Raw genomic sequence first — 7,424 nt, 5'->3', positions numbered from 1 at the left:
GCCACAGTTCTATTTATGGTCTGTCCACAGGCACAGGAAATACTGAGTAGTGTTAATAAGAGTGGTAGACTTTGTGGAAGACTGGAAGGAGAGAGCATCATAGGAAAGCTAAAAAACACTCCTGAAGACTTTAAAGTAAAGGTTGTAAGGACAAGGTTTTCACACAATAAACTAGAAAAACTGCATAAAAAGAAACTGATTTTAAGAAGTTAAACACACGGCATTGATTTTAAAGTTCTTTAATTTTTATAATAAAATAAGCTGAACAATCCTTTCTGCTTTTTTGGAAATCTTAGTGAAGACCTTGAAGAATTTTCGGCATCTTCTGAATTGTTAACAATATATATCAGTACAATCTGGTGGTCAAGAACTCAACTTCATTTGATGCAAACGATGGAAAAGCAGAAAGAAAATTCCCAAATGGTCTGGTCATGGAAAGAGAAGGAGCCTTATACCATCTGAGTCTAAAGAAAGAAAGAAACAGATAAAACTACACCTTGTATCAAGAAAGAATTAGAAGGAAACCATGCAAGTGGTAGAGGGGGGAATAATCACTTTCAAAACAAGGAAAATGGTATCTCCAATAAAGCCAGATTAGCATCTGATATGTTGAGTTTTACATAGTGTGACTGAATTACTTGATAATATAGCAATTACACACTTCCAGTTAAAAACAAATCAGCAATTACAAGTCTGCTGTAATTAAATCCCCACAATAGACTTGGTGTGAAAAGGAGGAAAATTAATCAAAAGATAAAAGAAGTGGCATAATTCAATACAGAAAAGAATCAACAGTAGAAAAATCAATCAGGAAAAGGACAAAATCATGATTTTCATAAATTACACTGTGACCTTTCAGAGAACTGCAAGATAAAAGAGACAGAAAGTGATGTCATTGTCACTTAGGCAAAATGATTTCTAACATCATTTCAAAGAGCTACACAGTCTCTTTATGACAGTTAAACTAAAGAACATTCAAAAGTCATGTACATCTGAAAGACTGATTTCTCCTTGAGCCAGAATTGGTTCCAAAGGCACAAGGATTGTGTACAACAGTTTGGAAGTGGGGTATCTGAGATTCTCATGGTCTGTATTAATAGGCTCTTTTCTGTGAATTCCACTTATTGCCTTTCTGAAATTATCCAGGTTTCCTCTATTCTTGCATTCCAAAAAAGCCTGGAGAGGCATAGATGACCTACTACGGTTCATGCCTTATGAGTCTATTTGCCTCTGTGTCATTTCTGGTACATGATATTTCAAAGGCAATCCACCAAGCCTGTTAAATACAACATCACCACAATGGATCAGGGAGAGAATCTGAAGGACAAAAGTGAGAAAACTCATAGGTTGAGATAAAGATGGTTGAATAGGCAAAGCAAAGCAAAGTAAGGAATTCAATCCCTATTTCCCACCAGCAGGCCACCCCAGGACAGCAGGGCTCCATGGCACATCATGGTTACTTGGGAAGACAAATTTCTGCCCACCTTTGTCTTTTTCCCACTTCTTTATATACTGAGCATGATGTCACATGGTGTGGGACATCCCTTTAGTGACTTGGGGGTCAGCTGTCCCAGCTGTCTCCTCCCAGCTACTTGTGCACCCGCAGCCTCCTCGCTGGTGGGGATGTGAGAAGTAGAAAAGGCTGGGATGCTCATGCAAGCCCTGCTCAGCAATAACGAAAACATCCCTTTGTTATCAACACTCTTTAGGTCACAGTCCAAAACATTGCACCGTGCAAGCTACTGTAGAGAAAATTGAATTTACCCCAGCCAAAAGCAGTGAATAACTGCACTTTCTGACTGAAGTAAACTGCAAGGAAAAAAAAGGTAATATTTCTTTGCAGTTTATTCTGATGAAATGGCTGAACACACCACACTGACCGTAGCTGCTCCCAGTACACCAGGCAAAGATAGGGCAGGCTGCAAAGTTCCACCATTGCACTCCACCTGTCACTGCAGTTGTGCAGGCTTTGGAGTCACCTCCTCCAGAGGCAAAGGGTAATTCAGTCTCCACGTCCAATTCCCAGCCTCTGGCTGAGCATATCTATAGAGATTACCATCAGCTGTAAGGTCAGGTTTCAAGATGTGGTGATTAAGAATAGGAGTCATACCTGAGACGTCACCCAGGAGCTATCAGAGGGTAAAGACTGCGTGGAGTCTCTCAAGTTATTCCCAGCCCAAGGCAGGCTCAATACCAGTCACCTCCAGCTGAAGGGTGCCACTGTTCATTACAAACCTCGAGAGCCAATCTGTCCATCAGGCAGGGAAAATATTGAACAGGAGAGAAAGAGAAAGATTAACTCTTCATCAGAGTCAGTACAGGAGAAGAGGAGTAGCTGTCAACAAAGCTCCTGGGGAGCAAAACAACTTAATGGAACAACTCCCCATGCCAAGTAGGAAACTGGGCCTTGCAGCTGACACAGGATTCAGTTGCATCAAACATGAAAAATACTCTTAGTGCTTGCATTGAAGTGAATAATTATGTAGCTGCTCTTTTGAGGGACACGAGGGATCTGCAGGCTGCACGTCTGACTAGAGTTGTATCCTCACTTGGTGCCAGAACCATTATTTTTGTGTTGCAGGCTGTAATTCCTCTTGATTATACAGAGCTAAACCCCAGCTTCTTTCCAATCAGCTTGAAAACAAACTGATGTTTTTTTGATTGTGCTAAGGATATATTTTGGCACATTTTGTGCAGAAATCTTCGGCTGGAAATACGGAACAAATCTAACTTTTTACAACATATGGAATAGAATACTATTATATACTACTAATAGGAAAAAAAATCATGTTTATTCCAGTGGTAGAAGATTTTTGTACCAAGCCTGTGCTGCTGAATATACACTTGCTTTGATCTTTTTCTTTTGCCACAAACATTAACAATATTGTAAAAAAAAAAAAAAAGGAAAGATTAATAATTCATCAGAGATGAGCTGAATATTTTTCCCCTCCTTTGTGTATAAGCAGCTTGGCAACAAAGATAACTTCAGGATCAATCTTACACTTATTTTCTATTATGTACTTCCTGTTGTTTCCAAACAAGATTAATTTTGTTTTATGCAAGTCACCAAGTAGTCTTCACAGAAATAGGATTGATTTTTGAATTTCTTTTCTCTCTCTCTCTGTCATTCTCTCCCTCACTTTTTATTTTATTTTATCTATATTAATAAAACCACTGTGACTAGTAAAGTTAAATTTAGAATTATTTTCCACCTGGAGAGGTTTAGAAACTTTTCCCCTCCTCTTTTCACAATGGAATTATTTCTCACTCAAAACAGAAAGTAGATCTTTTATGCAACAGTTTTGTAAAACATATTCTGGAAGGACCTAAAGAAGGAAAAGCATCATACTACTGGCATAAATCATCTCAACAAAATAGACAGTAATGGATATTCTTGAGCAAATTCACTTCTGTTTTATTCATTTATGGACTTAATTCAAAATGAACAAGACATCATGAGCAATTTCTATACATTTTGCAGTGGTTTTTTTGTTTGTTTGGGTTTTTTTAGAGAATGTTAAAGATTTTTCTCCTTTTACATTAAAAGCATCTTGACAAGGTGGAAAAAATGTTATTGATGTAGAGAATGGGAATTTTTATTTACCTGTGATAGCACCCAATGTGAAACTGAGCAGGGGGAGAAAGTTGGGATTTCGTTTGGTTTGAGAATTTTTTAAATTTTTTTGATGTTCACCATGTTTTCTTGCTTCACTCATGGCTGACTGCAAAACTAAGATGAGATCTTTCACTTACTGGTGATCTTCCTAAATTTAAACTTGCATGGATTTTCACATTTTCAATTTCAGTTTCTCTATTATTTTAGTTTCCAGGCTTTATTCCTGAGTTTATTGCTGCTCCACTGAACACAGCACTGTCTGGAGCGTATTTATATGATAGAAAAATACTTTTCATTTAAATAGCCATCATTTGTATACTATCCCTAAGATATGGTAATTTAAGACTAGCTCAGAAACATTTACAGGGAGAAGGTAGAACTGGTTTAAACTGTTCTAGCAAAATTACAGCCAGTACTGTATTTATCTGAAGACACATCATTATCTCTCTGGCACATAACAAGAGTGTGTTATAACCATGGGCAAAAAGCATTAGAGGAAAGGGATATACTCACAACAATTAAGACATTGCAGTCAAGGTAGCTGATGATTTGGTGGGAGCACCTCCAAAATCACGGATATTGACCCACAGGTCACTGATTTTCCAGTGAGACTACTCATAGTCCAAAATTCCAGATGAAGTATTGACAAAATAATTTCTTATTCTTTCATTTTCATTTCTTCCTCCCACCCTGGAGCTGCAGGTCAAGAGTCATCCTGTATCCAAAGGCATTTTAAGCATCAAAAGGAAGAAGTCTTTGACCTGGACTTAGTATAGTTGTTTTAGGAGCAAGCAGGAAGACATCTGACCTGAAATTTAATGCTGAGCAGAATCACCATGACAGAAGAGTTTCCCTGGACAGAATGCCTACTCAGCAGGAGGGGCTGTCAGGAAAAAGTTCATTTTGTTGAAGCTTTTGGTGAAAACAAAAAATCAAAATGCTATTGAAGCATTTAATTCTGAGGCAGTCAAAATATTTTGGATTAGTAAGACAAATTGCTTCTTTTCAAATACAATATAATAAAGGCAAATTACATTTCCCATCAGGTAAAAAAAAAAAAAAAACAACACTTGGAGGAATGCTCCCATCTCACGAAAAAAAAAAAAAAATTTCTGCTTCCCTTCAGTGCAGAAAGGAGCCACACCTTCAGCTCTCTGGTTGCCCTACTAAGTGGATTCTTCTCATTTGTTTGGCTGTAATGTAACAACAATTAATCTGGAAATCTGATATGGCAAAGTTCTGGTGGTCTGGAAAATGAAGGAGTCCAGGTTTTACTGCAGCAACTGCAGATAGTTTCTGATTCCACCCAATTCAGAAATACTGGCTAAAGACTTCTCCATTGTTTAGGGTTTTTTATCTTTTAAGTCCCCAGAAGTGTAGGAAAATAGAGAGAAAGGACAGAAGAGATTTACTGCTGTTCTGAACAAGCATGCACAGCTCACATCTTCAGGCGATTGAAAGACAATGGGGAAGTAAACCTCTCCATAAATGTATATGCAGCCAGCACTATCTACATAAGGGCTTTGATTCATATCCAGACACCAGGATTTTATCTTCTCTTTGCTGAAAGGACAGGACAGATACTGCAATGAGCTCATTTATAAGGAATCATTACTCCCAGGAAGTACAGTCTAGGAAGTATTACTGCTAACACATTGAAAAGCACTGGAAAAAATTACAAATGTTGAAATTATTCTATTGTCAACTTCAGAATTCAATGCAAAGCCATCTTAAGAGTGTCAAGAGTAGAAATGCGTGCTGAGTGTAGCTCTGACATCGGTTTCTGTTTATTTTGGTTTTACAGACAAAGTATTCTCTTTGTTAATGGGGGAAATAACCTATTTTTTACTTCAGTCAAGGAAATTTCTTTTTATTTCCAAAAAAGAAGAGGCTCTAGAAAGAGAATCACATAATCAGGCATGGCTGTCAGCAGCATATGGCTTTGAGCAGGAAAAGGGAGGTTATTTCTGAACTTGTGAGGATGGGAGAATGTCTTTTATCAAGATAAAATACAAAACTTGTTTTGAAAACTTTACAATATTTCATCTGGGTTCAAACAAAAGCTGCTGACGATGGACACAAAGAATTTACATTTTCAGAGCTAGGTGTGGGAGCTGCGAAATGAGCAACAGAGCTGTTGACTCTGAGTTATTCAACATAACCCCTTCCTCTCCAAAGACTTGCATAAGTGTCCTTCCTAGTTACAGCATGCTTCAGAAAAGACCCTTCCTTTCTCTGCATATTTTTCATTCATTTTTGGACAAACACTGTTATTTAGAGCTTTTGTGACAGAAATAGGGAGGAGAGAGCCAAGCTGCTCGCTAGGAATGGGTGATATTCCTTTGTGATGCTGTTGGGTGCTCCTATGTTTCTCAAATCCAGTGGTTGGTCTGATATTTTAAGCAAGCTTTTGAGATCTTAATTCCAGTTAAGAGATGAGCCTTAAAAATTCAAATAGTTCAGAGAAGTGTTCAAAATGCTGTTTACCTATCCAAGCAAATCCCATATTCCAGATATTCAGATCATATCCAGAGAAATTATTACCAGACCCTGGAATATCCTTCTTAAGAAAATGATCTAGCATTTTCTTCTAATGAACTCTGTGAATGTTTTATACCAGGCATAGAAAGCAAAACACAAATAGTCACCTGAGACAGGTCCACTGGTGTGAATCTAGTATCTAAATAACACAGCAGAAAAGTGTACTGGATAAAAAATGTTTTGAATATTTCAGAAACACTTGTAAAGCTGCTCAGGAGGTGAAGATTTATAAGCACACTGACTGCAAGTGAACTTTTCTGCAGATAAATGATGAGCTCACCTGCTCCACAGGCTTTCAGCATTTGCATTAGGATACAGGAGCAGACTATTAAATTTGCAGCTGTAGTCACTCCTGGCAATGATCCTATGACAAATCTTAGAGAACTCATAGAAATGCTTCATTAACTTATAGTGGAAGATACCAAAGTGAAGTTTTGGGCAATGTAGTGGTTAAAAACATCAGTGAATACAGCCCTCACCCGTGTGCCTCAGTCTACCAACACCACATTCTTCCAAGGACACTCGTGGCCAAGCTCCCAGAGGTTTTGAGCATAGGACCAAAAAAACTGCACTATTTTTTCCCCTCAAGCACAAACACATGTGACCAATGCTCTTATTTTATACTCTTTTCCAGCATATGAGGCTGGCTCATTTGCTGCAGTCTGCTGTAGAAGGCAGCTGTCTATTAACCCACAGCCAGAGCTGGTACACCACGGAGAACACACGAGTTATTGGAACAGACTGCAAAACCCAGCCCAGTGAGCACTGTGATCTTCCTTTACACCAAAAAAAAAAGAAAAAATGGGGCATTCCTGTGATAAAACATCTTAGATGTGGAGTCAGACCACAAATGAACTTGCATGCATCATGGCATTATTATAACAGGGAAGAAGATCACATCAGCCTTCTAGTCTGGCTGCCTTTGGTGAAAGTGCTTCAGTGGGAACAAATTTAAACATTGAGCATGTCCCCAGATTGTTGAGCACCTTTGGGAATAATTTTATTCCCTTTCTCTCCATTTTTTTGCTCCCTCATTCTGGTGCTGCAGAGGGTGGTTCTGGCTCCCACCAAACAATTTCACCTGACATTTGCTTGCAGATTGTACCCTGCCATGGCCCTGTCAGAGATTTTGAATTGAAACACATTTGATTTATTCTTTTCCTAAGAGCATTAAAACAAAAATAGGGGTCAAAGTTAAGGCCTTCTAACCAGGTTTTGAGAAGTGTTTTAGTGGGTGTGAGGGTTTGCTTTTTGTACTTAAGGAAAA

General features: G+C 38.3%; 1 long non-coding RNA gene across 1 annotated transcript; it reads right to left on the bottom strand.

Annotated features, from left to right (window-relative positions):
- Positions 1–266: 266 nt before the first annotated feature.
- On the bottom strand, positions 267–4,671 carry LOC116447473. The gene is made up of 3 exons (XR_004241579.1): positions 4,130–4,671; positions 2,111–2,248; positions 267–1,662 (listed from the first exon to the last, which is right to left on the bottom strand). It is a non-coding gene; the product is annotated as an uncharacterized LOC116447473 (long non-coding RNA).
- Positions 4,672–7,424: the final 2,753 nt, after the last annotated feature.

The sequence above is a fragment of the Corvus moneduloides genome, chromosome 8, assembly GCF_009650955.1.
Source record: "Corvus moneduloides isolate bCorMon1 chromosome 8, bCorMon1.pri, whole genome shotgun sequence".
NCBI lineage: Eukaryota > Metazoa > Chordata > Aves > Passeriformes > Corvidae > Corvus > Corvus moneduloides.
This window is presented reverse-complemented; position numbering and strand designations above follow the sequence as displayed.